At 35.8% G+C, this 13,624-nt stretch overlaps 1 long non-coding RNA gene across 1 annotated transcript in view; it reads left to right on the plus strand.

Annotated features, from left to right (window-relative positions):
• Positions 1–13,624, plus strand: part of LOC138703840 (uncharacterized) — a 742,347-nt gene that overhangs the window by 599,756 nt on the left and 128,967 nt on the right. The window lies entirely within an intron of this gene.

Here is a 13,624-nt window from a genome sequence, read left to right on the forward strand (position 1 = left end):
ATATTTCACTGACGTGCAAGCTGGCTTCATCTAGAGAGCGGCACATATTTGCTCAATCCCGTATGTAGTTATGGGACATTACACACTTAAGCCACTCTTACATTGAAATCTTGTCTGGGGGCTTCTTATTTATGGACAGATTTCTTTTGTGTGTAGTAAATCGACTTGCTACATTGGCGATGGCGATTGCAAATTTCATGACTAATGAGGGGGAAAAAATGTAACAAAGAGTGGAAAACCAGCATTTTAATTAAATTTGCTCTACAGTAACGTGTAAGGTTTGGACACGATTAGATTATAGGCTAGACATGGACAACCGGTCTAAAACAGAAAATAATTACATTTCACAGTTACGCTGTCGCATCAATTGCATCTCTTACTCTTCAGATTAGACAATCGATCGGATTAAACCACAGATCAGCATTCCACAGTTTTGTTTCTCCCTTCGGTTGTTTTTTTTTTAATTAAATGTTTATCCAGCACCACCTAATATAGATGGTTGCTATGTTGTTGCGCAATATACCGTATAAAGTTAACTTTATATGTTTTTGTTGCTAGGAATAACGAGTGAATATTTCCTCTTTTGTTTTCTAGTTACTCATTGCCATTGCGACGAGTGACTTTTGTAAACTTTTATCTAATCGTTGTCCCTGGCAACAGTAACACGAATAATATTTTTATTACAACGATTTATTAAGAGGTGTTCGATAATAGTACATTATGCAACGAGCCTATAATGGTAGTAATTAAGCGCAAGCGAGTTTTATAATTTTCATACGAGTGTCTTAATTACCATTATAGTCAAGTTTCATACGACTTTTTATGCTCGACCATATTTCTAACTTGAAATTATTCATAAGTATTCATGTTATTCTTATCTGACTGAGGAGCGGAACTGACCTTGTGCAATACCTCTTAAATTGTGAGATGTGCGCAGAAGCGAAAGTATTGATTTTTTTCCGAGAAACAAATGTCCACATTGACCTTGATATAATCTAGAGAGTAAAATAAACATTAATCTTGATATAACCTTGAAATTGAATTACACATTGAAAAACGAGATGACAAATTGAATTTATTTGAATATTATTTACAATTAACGCTAATTATTATAGTAACAGAACTGACTTTATTTCAAATATAGGTGTTGTCTTTCGTTTGCATATCCGAGAATAATCGATACTTGCGCTTTCATATTGCTGCAATGGTGTTTTCTGATTGGTGGAACACCTAAAATTTAATGAACAGGTGTACTTTAATGAGGTCCATTAAAGGGCTGCTACCAGGTGTATAATTACTACATTTCAGCATGGTCGAGCATAAAATTTTGTATGCCACACAAGAGTATACAGACTTCATACACTCGATAAAATTGTCGACCTTCGCTTGCACCTCGGGCGCTAAATGTTCCCGTCTTTAATAAAATCCTACTTTATACTATTGTAGCATAAACAGCTATTATCATCACATTGCTAATTCTTTGTTTTTGTCTAATTGTATAAAATATGGAAAACAAAAAACATCTTGAATAATTGGTACAATTAACCAAAGGTCCCGGGTTCGATACGCGGCCCCGGAACAATTTTTCTCTCGAAATTATTCAAATCGACTTTACAGGGAGTTATACCTGAAAGCTCGATTTGCAAAGAACATCTCCTGAAAAACAAAACTAAACGCCTTAAATAATATTGTAATTACAATTCTTCGAGAAATGAAATCTGGAGAGAATAAGGCAAATCCTAGGACTCTTCTTGCCAAAATATAGTTTCGCTACTACTAACTCAACCGATGCTAGATACCAGTGCAATTTCTACATCCTTTTTACGGGGGGATTAACTACCCTATAACCGTCAATGTCCCAATGTTAAATTTGCGTATTTAATGATCCAGTATCTCAAGAATTACTGAAGATATCACAATGAAATTTTTACAGGATAAAGATGCAAGCTTTCTATGCAAACTGATGTAGATTTATCAAGCAATGCAAGGGGGATTAGCTGGTAAGGTCCAAGAATTCTCGGGTAGAACCCGTGCAAACCATTACTCCTTTCACTTACATTTATCAGTAGATACTCACAAATATTACAAGCTCAGAAATGTCAAAATCTAAAAGGCAACATTTATAAAATGCAGTGTTATTCAATTTAATATGAAATATGTACAAAAGCAATATAAACGAACGTAATATGCTAGAATAATCTCTTACTTACTTACTGGCTTTTCAGGAACCCGGAGGTTCAGTGCCGCTCTCACATAAGCCCGCCATCGGTCCCTATCCTGAGCAAGATCAATCCAGTCTCTATCATCATACCCCACCTTCCTCAAATACATTTTAATATTATCTTCCCATCTACGTCTCGGCCTCCCCAAAGGTCTTTTTCCTTCTGGCCTCCCAACTAACACTATATGCATTTCTGGATTCGCCCATACGTGCTACATGCCCTGCCCATCTCAAACGTCTGGATTTAATGTTCCTAATTATGTCAGGTGAAGAATACAATGCGTGCAGTTCTGCGTTGTGTAACTTTCTCCATTCTCCTGTAACTTCATCCCTTTTAGCCCCAAATATTTTCCTAAGCACCTTATTCTCAAACCTTATGTTCCTCTCTCAAAGTGAGAGTCCAAGTTTCACAACCATAAAGAACAACAGATAATATAACTGTTTTATAGATTCTAACTTTCAGATTTTTTGACAGCAGACTGGATGATAAAAGCTACTCAACCGAATAATAACAGCATTTCCCATATTTATTCTGCGTTTAATTTCCTCCCGAGTGTCATTTATATTTGTTCCTGTTGCTCCAAGATATTTGAATTTTTCCATCTCTTCAAAGGATAAATTTCCAATTTTTATATTTCCATTTCGTACAATATTCTCGTTACGAGACATAATCATATACTTTGTCTTTTCGGGATTTACTTCCAAACCCATCTCTTTACTTGCTTCAAGTAAAATTCCCGTGTTTGCCCTAATCGTTTGTGGATTTTCTCCTTACATATTCACGTCATCCGCATATACAAGCAGCTGATGTAACCCGTTCAATTCCAAACCCTCTCTGTTATCCTGGACTTTCCTAATGGCATACTCTAGAGCAAAGTTAAAAAGTAAAGGTGATAGTGCATCTCCTTGCTTTAGCCCACAGTGAATTGGAAACGCATCTGTCAGAAACTGACCTATACGGACTCTGCTGTACGTTTCACCGAGACACATTTTAATTAATCGAACTAGTGTCTTGGGCATACCAAATTCAATAAGAATATCATATAAAACTTCTCTCTTACCTGAGTCAATGCCTTTTTGAAACCTATGAATAGTTGATGCACTGTACCCTTATACTCCCATTTTTTCTCCATTATGTGTGGAATACAAAATATCTAAACCTAAAAATCTCAGAAACATGTATTATACATGAATTTATCCATGAAAGGTCAAAGAAATGCAAAATATACACTGTAAAAGTATACTTATTTCGACACAGTACGCCATGAAACGATTATTTAAAAAGTTTGTGAAGCGTAGCAAATATATAAAGGGAAATCTGTCTTTACTTACATTAATAAGGTTGATTTATTGTGCTTCAGTTTCGATCTCATCTTTTTCATGGCATATTTTTTTTTTTCGGCATGTATTACAAGTCTTGTGTAGTATGGTATTTTGTTTTTCCTTCACCGTCGTTCTTAATACATAATTTTAGCAGAATTTTATATCATTTGTTGGAATATCTCGTAGCATTTTACAGCCCTCTTGCAATTATAGATTTATATTTATTACAATAACCATTATTATGTTATTGAACTCGAATCAAGTCCTCTCCTCTTAGTTCAATAAATCTTTGTCAAAGGAAACATAAAATTTATTACATTCATGTCTGAGTTACTTCTGACAGAAGGATAAAAGAAAATGACGTTCAATAAAACGTTGACGGGATACTATAATGTAAGTGTGATGTATAGATGTATGTATGTACTCGTATCGCTGTGTCATTCTTTCCTTATGAAAATCATGCATACAGCTTTCATTGACGTTGACATATTCCTTCAACTTACACTTAACGAAAGGTGATTTTTCTTATCTTCTCGAAACATTGCACAGGCCTTGATAAGACAAAGTCGCTGCACTTCCTCTACAGAGTGCGTAAGATGTTTGTCCCTTTAGCGTTCCATACAGAAATCGTAATGTGTTACGAATGTTAGAAAAGTTGGCATCAGTTTCAAGATAGGGAAATAGTACTGGTTGAAGCCTTAACCCTTAAATTGGCAATGTATCCTATAGGATGCAACAGATTAATAGGCTATAAGCTATAATATTAATAGGACAATAGAAAAACAATTGGTAGGAAAATTAAAATTTCACAATACAATAATATTGCACAACATATAAAATATGGAGATTGCGGTAGTTGTTTTCTTTACGGTCCGACACGGCTTAATAAACTAGTGTGAGAAATGAAGTTTTGCCAATTTAAGAGTTAAGGCGATTTTATGTTAGGTCTAGACAATAGTAATATGCGTTACAAGAGCGGTATGTTGAAGTTTTCATGTTCGAGGAAAAGTTTGAAAAAGCGAAACGTAGTTGAGCTTTTTTAATTTCCGAGAATTGAAAGAAAACATACCGCTCGTGTATCGTACATTATTTTGTGCGAATATCGTTTATTACATACCTGAAAGACGAATTTCTAATTAGTTGCAATGAAATCTCCATGTTGGTTTCTGTTTAATGACGGCAACTTCGGAAAACCAAAATATCTTTCTTCAACATTGTTGCTATAAAATGTTTTCTGTGTTTACTATACTCCAGTAGGCCGTGATATACGTGTCTCCCCCCCCCCCAGTCTATAAATGCGAACTTAAAACAAACGGAAAGGTTATGTAATTATTTATTTTTCATTTTAATATTTTAACAATATTATTTATATAACATATTGCAGTAATAACATCCGCATCTGGAATCTTGTTGATTTTTTCACGGCTTCCTTAATGTTACTTGTATCAGGAATGCAATAAGTTTCGTGGAGTAGTAGACTTTACTTAATTTTTGCAAATATTTAAAAACAATAATTAACAGTGCAATTTAGGTGAAATTGCAGTGGTAAGTTTCCAATTTATAATTATTACTATGTTAAACGTCTCTAAAAATAATATGTTAAAAGCCTAAAGCAGTAAAATGAATGTCGCACTTAAGCGGTAAGAAGAGGGAAATTGTTATGTGTGTTACATTGGGAATACTGAATGTGGTATTTCACACTTACCGCGTATTGGTTCTGTGCGGAAAACAAGCAAATACGCACGATCTCGCACAAATTAAAATTTCACAATACAGTAATATTGCACAACATACAAAATATGGAGATTGCGATCGTTGATTTCTTTACAGTCCGACACGGTTTAATAAACTAGTGTGGGAAAATGAAGGTTTGCCAATGTAAGGGTTAAGGCGGTTTAAAGTTACAAAAAACATTTTTGGCTTGTGATAATATGTATTTACATCCAATGCAAAATATGCTAGTAATGGTGTTTCTTTAATTGTGTGTAGTAATGTACTATAATAATACCGGACAGCTGTATACTAGCAGCATTGACGTGAGTGCGAAATATCGCGGACTTGACATCTAGCGGAGCGGCGTGGAATTACGTCCACAAATACAAATATTAACATATCGGAAATCAGACCATTGTTTATGCTCGACCATGCCGAAATGTAGTAATTATACACCTGGTAGTAGTCCTTTAATGCATGTCATTAAAGTACACCTACTCATTAAAATACAGGTCTTCAGCCAATGACAAGTCAGCTTTGTACCGTTATATCGATTATTCTCGGATATGCAATCGACAGACAATTAGCGAAAAGTCACGGAGGCTGGAAATCCAATACTGTCGCAGAAGGTTATATTCTGTTACTGTAATAATTAGCGTTAATTGTAAATAATATTGAAATAAATTCAATTTGTCATCTCGTTTTTCAATTCTAAATCAATTTCCAGGTTATATCAGACTAATGTTCATTCTTATTCTGTGCCAAGGTCAATGACATTCGGCCTCGGAAAAAATCAATACTTTCGCGTCTGCGCACATCTCACAATTCAGGTCAGCTCGCACATAACCATAAAAAGACCTAATTTTCAATACTTCCAAGTTAGAAATATGGTCGAGCATAAAAAGTCGTATGAAACTTGCCTATAATGGTAATTAAAACTCTCGTATGAAAATTATGAAACTCGCCTGCGCTCGTTTTATAAACAAACATACTTGCGTCTTAATTACTACCATTATAGGCTCGTTGCATAATGTACTAATTTGTTGAATAAAGACAACTATAATAACGAAATATAAAAATGAATATATTATAACATTCTTAATGTTAAATAATATTGTGTAAACAACTTCAGGCATTATTTAAATTGTATTTGATGTTTTCCGGAAATTGAATATCGTTATGTACAGAAGGGCGGGTCATTAAATTGCGTTAATGAGAACTCTAATATTTGCTTTTAAATTACGACTCTTTGTATATGAAAAGCAGAGAAAACATTGCGCTATTGCAAAAATCGATTTTGCGTAGTGTGTCTGAATGCTGTTAATGTAGGTACCTGCATCGTTGGTGAAGTGTGAATCCGATAAATGCGCTTCACTTTCACAGGAAACAAGGCCGGGTGAGTTAAGGGAAACGCATCTATAGATCTGAATTCACCGAGCCGTCATTCTTGGTACCTCTGTACCCTATAGACGTCGTTACATCCGAAGTCCGCGCTGTCAGTAATGGTTTTTAAAGAGGTGCAGGAATTCCACTGCATACCTGTTTTCTTAGACTGCGGTCCCGTATCGTAGATTTATATAATAATGGTTTATTTTAACTGGCAGAGTTAAGGCCAATCGGCCTTCTCTTCCACTCAACCAGAATGATAGAAAATTACTACATTGCTATGAATATAACATAATTAATACAATACAATACAATACAATTCAAAGCAATACAATACTACAAATACAAGACAATATAATACATAATTAATATAATACAATGACAATTCTTTTCGTCTTCACAACACCAATAAAATAATTATGTAATAATAATAATAATAATGATAGTCATATCTAAATTAAATTAAATTATTAAGCTCGATCACAAGTATAATTTCAATTTGACTGCGCCCGTAAGAAATCGTTTAACCTTTTCTTGAAAGTGGTTATTGTCTGGCAGCCCCTAATCTTCTGAGGTAGATAATTCCATTCACGGGGAACTGAGACAGTAAAAGAGGATGAATAGTGGGATGTTCTATGGGCAGGAATTCTAGGGTTTGGCTCTCCTGTGACCTGGTGTTCAGATTGTGATTGGAGGATAAGTAGTTAAACCGGGAACGAAGATAATTTGGAGTAGAAGTGTGGAGAACTCGAAACAGAAGAGACAGCGAATGAAGTGTTCTACGGTTACTAAGTTGCAGCCAGGATAAAGATTTGAACGAGGGTGTAATGTGGTCAAATTTGTGAGCATTGCTGATGAATCTGACACACATATTGTGCACACGCTGCAGCTTGTTCGAAAGGTCAGTTGTCAAGTCTGTAAGTATTACGTCGCAATAGTCAAAAAGTGGTAGTACGAGGGTTTGCACTAAAGTCTGTTTTAATTCTGGCGGGAGGAAGTTTCTGAATGGGTTAAGAGAATGCATGGTATAGCACACTCTCTTGGATATTTCCTTTATTTGGCATTTAAATTTTCGTCCAAGAAAATGCCGAGGTTTCTGACGACGGAGTGGTACGGAATAGTGGCATTATTTACTGTAATAATTGGGATATGTCTGTCGTTCATTGTGTTCAGTAGTCTCCTATGTCCAATTATTATAGCTTGTGACTTACTAGCATTTAATCCAAGTCTGAACTTTTTCGCCCATGAAGAAACTTGATTCAAGTCATGATTAATTTTGCCAATAGTTGCGTCAATTTCGTCTGGTGGCGAGTGTATGTAAAGTTGTAAGTCGTCTGCGTAAATGTGATACTTGCAGTAATGTAAGTTTGTAGTCACGTCATTAATATAAATGGAGAAAAGCAGCGGTCCAAGCACGGTGCCTTGAGGTACTCCTACTTTCGTGTATCGCCAAGGGGAAATGACATGTTCCTGATTGGTATGGTTCGAAGCAAAGTATTTTTACCACGTCTCACCTTGCTTTCGCGTTTTACAATATTTTCCGGCAAGAACTAACAACACAAAATATGAATATAGTCAACGGTTTCAAATGAGTCCCGATGCATTGAAAACACTGCTGCAAGATACAGGATCTCTTATCCAGCATCCAACAGGGACTCATATATTTGGTAGAATAACTCGCCGTGAAAAATTCAAATATCTTAGAGCAATAGTAACAAATAAAGAGTCCACTGCAAGAATGATGGATGTCACTTTCTTGTCGAAAATGAACCAAAACTGTCAATGCATAGCTTAAGACATATAGAATGTACATACAGAGTTATATGACATTAACACTGATAGTCATTGTCCAGTAATGATCGGAAAATCACAGTTAAGCTTTGAGCGCTAAGCATTTCAAACTTTCAATTGCTTCTCTTGCAAATGCAAATGACATCCTTCATTCTTGCAGTGGACTCTTCAAATATAAACGACACTCGGGAGGAAATTAAACGCAGAATAAATATGGGAAATGCCTGTTATTATTCGCTTGAGAAGCTTTTGTCATCCAGTCTGCTGTCAAAAAATCTGAAAGTTAGAATTTAGAAAACAGTTATATTACCGGTTGTTCTGTATGGTTGTGAAACTTGGACTCTCACTTTGAGAGAGGAACAGAGATTAAGGGTGTTTGAGAATAAGATGCTTAAGAAAATATTTGGGGCTAAGAAGGATGAAGTTACAGGAGAATGGAGAAAGTTACACAACACAGAACTGCACGCATTGTATTCTTCACCTGACATAATTAGGAACATTAAATCCAGACGTTTGAGATGGACAGGGCATGTAGCACGTATGGGCGAATCCAGAAATGCATGTAGAGTGTTAGTTGGGAGTCCGGAGGGAAAAAGATCTTTGGGGAGGCCGAGACGTAGATAGGAAGATAATATTAAAATGGATTTGAGGGAGGTGGGATATGATGATAGAGACTGGATTAATCTTGCTCAGGATAGGGACCAATGGCGGGCTTATGTGAGGGCGGCAATGAACTTCCGGGTTCCTTAAAAGCCAGTAAGTAAGTAAGTAAGTAGTAACTCGCCGTGAACTGCAGGCCATTCTCGAGTGAAATCGATTTATTTTCTACTTGCCAAAACGTTCAGGTCAGCTTGCAGTCTCTCAAGATCATATGCAGCAATTATCCACAATGCAGCTACTACAAGCTGAATCGATTTGAGTGAAATATTGACATTTCACTCTATCTTTGTGCCGATTTTGAAAACATGAAAGCTCTACCTTTTTGCAGCCATTTGTCCTCTCTACATGTAGGCGAATATTTTGCGATTTCAGTGAAAATATGCATCAGCGTATCGGAATTTTGACAAAAAGTATAAAGAAATATCAATTTTTCTCTCCAGTAGTGCAAAACAGATTATAGGGATCTTGATATGTAAAAGTTTAACAACAGTATCGCCGGTTGTGTCTGCTTCAATTACGTGATGCATGCGAGTTAGAAGAGAAGAGAATTCTTCCTAGGATATCTCAAAGAAATCGGAGACTGGCAGATAATATGAAGAACACCAAGTGAAAAGCAAGAGGATTGATCGTATCTTGAATGGCAGAGGAATTGAATTGGACAGCAGAAGATTGGATATTTACTCGCTTTCCCAAGTCCAGTGTATCCCGGTTCGATTTCCACGGAGAAGTACAGGTTTATCTCCCTAACACAGGGACAGTGTGTGTCCATTTCCTTTTTTTTTTCTTCTTCTTCTATCGTTGTAAGCGGTACCTATTAGAGTTGCCAACTTTTTTTTAAGAAAATACAGGAGATTAAGAAATCGACAAAATTTCTCATAGAAAATTGGCAAATTATTCAGAGTTTCTAAAAAGCAACTTTATTCTACACTTCTAGGCTTATATTAAGAATATTTTAAGACTTTCTTAGATATCTCCAGTCGTACCTAGGTATGCCCTTCAACATGCTCTCTTGCCACTTCACCTGTTTCTTTCAGTTTATTCTTTGTGCTCGTTTTCCGGAGATTTAAAATTTATATTTATTCCCTCTCACAACTCAAAGTGTTTCTGAGATATTTTATTGAAAATTTGCCATATCTGTGTATTTTTTTTCTACATCTAAACAACATAAATCGAAATGTTTGCTATAACATTTGTTATTTATTTTAAAAATAATATGGACGATAAAGATGTTGACGTAATAATGAATTGTAGAAAATTGCAAAATTGTAAAATGTAAAATATTGTAATTGTAATTTTAATCTTGTAAAATTTTGACTTGTTCCACATCTTAAAGCTTCATCGCTCATGTAAGATCTATGGAATATAATAAATGAAATGAAATTTTAAGAAAATATATTAGTAAGCTATAAGTTAAAGATTTTAGTTGTTGCAAATATTTTAAAGGAAGAATCATTTAAATATTAATACATTTGCGGAAAATCAGAGAAATGCATTATCATTTAGAAATTTTATTAGAATTTTGGAAATTAATTACTAATTAGGAACAGTTGTTTGAAAATGTGAAAATTGCAAAATGAATGAGGAGGAATGTATAGTAATTGTGCCAAATTTAAGTTCACCAGGATTGAGAGATATTGAGATATAAAATCTTTAACTGAACTTTTTTTATATAAAATATTGCAAATGTATACCGCCATTGTAAGATATATTTAGGGATGCAAACGAATTACCTTGTGTTATTATCTTCGCCAAAGAATGTTGTTGTTGTTGTTTAGTCAACTGTCCGAAGACAGGTCTGAATCTGACAAATGATACCAAGAAGGCACTACTTATGAGGTAATTAGGCCAAGAGATAATGGGGTAGGGTCGCCAGTTCCTTTCCCCCTCCACTGCATACATCGCCCACTATAGTCCTGTCGCTCTAATTTCCGGCAGCCAATCGCTTTGAAAGTCGGCTACATTTAAACGTGTGCGTCTTGTGATTCGCTTATGAAGACGTTATTCATTTCTTAAGGCTCAATAAATACTTAATATAATTGCCCGCCATTTTGGCTCTTTCGTTGGCGTTCGCAGAAAGCACACGAAGACGTTATTTGCCGCTCAATTATTTGCTGAATTACAGGGCGTTTGATTTATTATCATAGGAGCTACGACATGATAATGTTTAACGGTGAGGAAAATAGATCCCTCGTCTGGTAGCCCGGCAATGTAAGAACAAAAATGGCTATCGATACTACCTACCTAGACTTTATAGAGCCTTCACTTCCTAAGACGTAAGCAAAGAGGAGGAGTCACGCCGGGAATAACAGCGTCGCGACTATAGCTACATATTACACTAGTCAGACTTCAGATGCATACAAACAATAATTGTTCTCCGTCTAACACATATCGTCAAGTGAGATGTACTGCCTGATAATACTGTAGATGTACAGGGACATCATTTTATTTTTACTAACATTTCTAATATTAACCTGGCTATACCTTTGGCTTAAAGGTTGTGAACCGGAAACACCGTTTGATACCCCCTTCCACTAGAGTTCGATGATACTGGCGTAAGATACAAATAAATCACTTTACTAGGTATAGGAGGGATGGAAAGTAGTTCATCCATTTACGTAAAGTAGGAAATATCGCAATTTTGAGTTTGATAATTTTCATTAGGGTTTCTTTAATCAAAATACAGTACAGTATTAACAATGAGTGTTTTTACTCATGAACTGAGCTGTCCATGTGGACGTATTCATTATGCAGTGTATATTATACTGTCTACAGCACATTAGCGTACAATATAGAGAATGAAGTTAAATTGAAAAATAATCATAATATGGATATTTAAACACATATTTGAAAATGATGGCCGTTCATTTCTATACAGGTTTCAGTTCTTTTTTGCATATTGTCGCACTATAGACTATTGTACCTAATTCCAATTACCAGTTTCGTCTTTCGTACTAGTAACTCATGTTGAAATAATTCTGTACCTACTCTATAAAAGAGTACCTTACATACTGTATATTCAATCTTCACTTCTGTCCGATCCGAAAAGATAAAATTACTCAGACATGCTATTTATTGTCCGTTCAAGTGGTTTTGTCGAGGGTCGTAGAAAGGGGGGAAATCACATGACAGTTAATTACTTAACGAGGCCTTTTTATTTAAGTCATTTTAAACAGTTATATAATATTACGTAGACGTCCAATTCCTAACAGAAATTAATGTTTTCAGAAAATAACTAAGACAGCCCAGCCACAAAGGAACGGGCAGAAGTGGGTGGGGGAAACCGGGATGCGACATAGGCAAACGGACGACAGTACCTGTGCGAGAATATGATTCAATATTGAAAGCGAACATATTTCTGGAACATACTATACTCACTAACTCAGTACTGTTTGTGTTTACTAAGACCGTAAGGCGACTTCGACTGTATACGCTTGGTTCTGTGTGGAGATCGGTTGGAAGTTTACTAGTAGAGGGGGTGGGAGTGAAGTACATTCAAAAACTCAGGTACAATAAAAATTGAAGTAAAAATAAAATGATGTCCCTGTACATATCAGCCAGAACCTCAATCAAAGGATCGAAGAATATTATGTTACTTAATTGCAGAAGAAGAGATAGCTTCAAATTACTTGACAATACTGTACTATGCATAAAATGTAAAGAAGTAGTTTGCGAAGCGAAATAGGATGCTGTCATATAGGGGTGTGAAAGGTGATAAAAAGACGTGGCACTCGGCAATGTCAGTCATATCTCGGCCCGGTAATATTTTCCAGTAGCGGTGCGCATTCCACGCGTGCCGTGTTGGCGTCCAGCACAGAAAGTAGCGTCCGAACAATCTCTTCGAAAGTTATTGCTGCATAAAAATGACATCCATTTTTTATTCTCTGTAGGTCGTTGTGCTGGTAGCGTAACCGTCGCGGAGCTGCCGAAGGGTGAAGTAGGAGCAAAATTGGAAAGTATTTTACTTCACGTGCTGTATCGGAACAAAAACGAAGCGGATAAATTGCTGCATTGCTAACATGTGTTCCGTAGCTGAAGTACAGAAGTTTGTTCAACGATTTGTACGTGGATGCAATATCCAACTGTAAACAAATACTCACAAGGTTTCTTTATTAACTAGACATGTAGGGAAAACCATGTGAAACATCTGTTTACTTTTCTGTGCGCGGAAAGTATCACCTGTTGGTGTTTGTCTTCTTTTCTACTTTTACTTTTTCTGCTTATTGTTTTACTTCTCCTCACGGGTTGCCCTTTTCCGCCGATTTCATCCTCATTTTTGTAACAATTTGTAAACGATGTTAAACATAACAAACTTTACTTTCTAGTCATGTTGTTAGAATGAAGAAAGTCAATCGTTAAAGCAACATAGAACAAACACAAGATGAAACAACATGGCATATTTCTCTGAAAACAAGAGGGTAAAATATCTACTTTCCTGCCGAGAATCTTAATCATCATATCCTGAATTTCGAGTTCAGTAAGTCAGTGTCTGATACAATTTAGGCAGAGTATTGAGAAAAGCATTCTATATTC

The sequence above is a fragment of the Periplaneta americana genome, chromosome 7 (genome assembly GCF_040183065.1).
Source record: "Periplaneta americana isolate PAMFEO1 chromosome 7, P.americana_PAMFEO1_priV1, whole genome shotgun sequence".
In the NCBI taxonomy this organism is placed as follows: Eukaryota; Metazoa; Arthropoda; class Insecta; order Blattodea; family Blattidae; genus Periplaneta; species Periplaneta americana.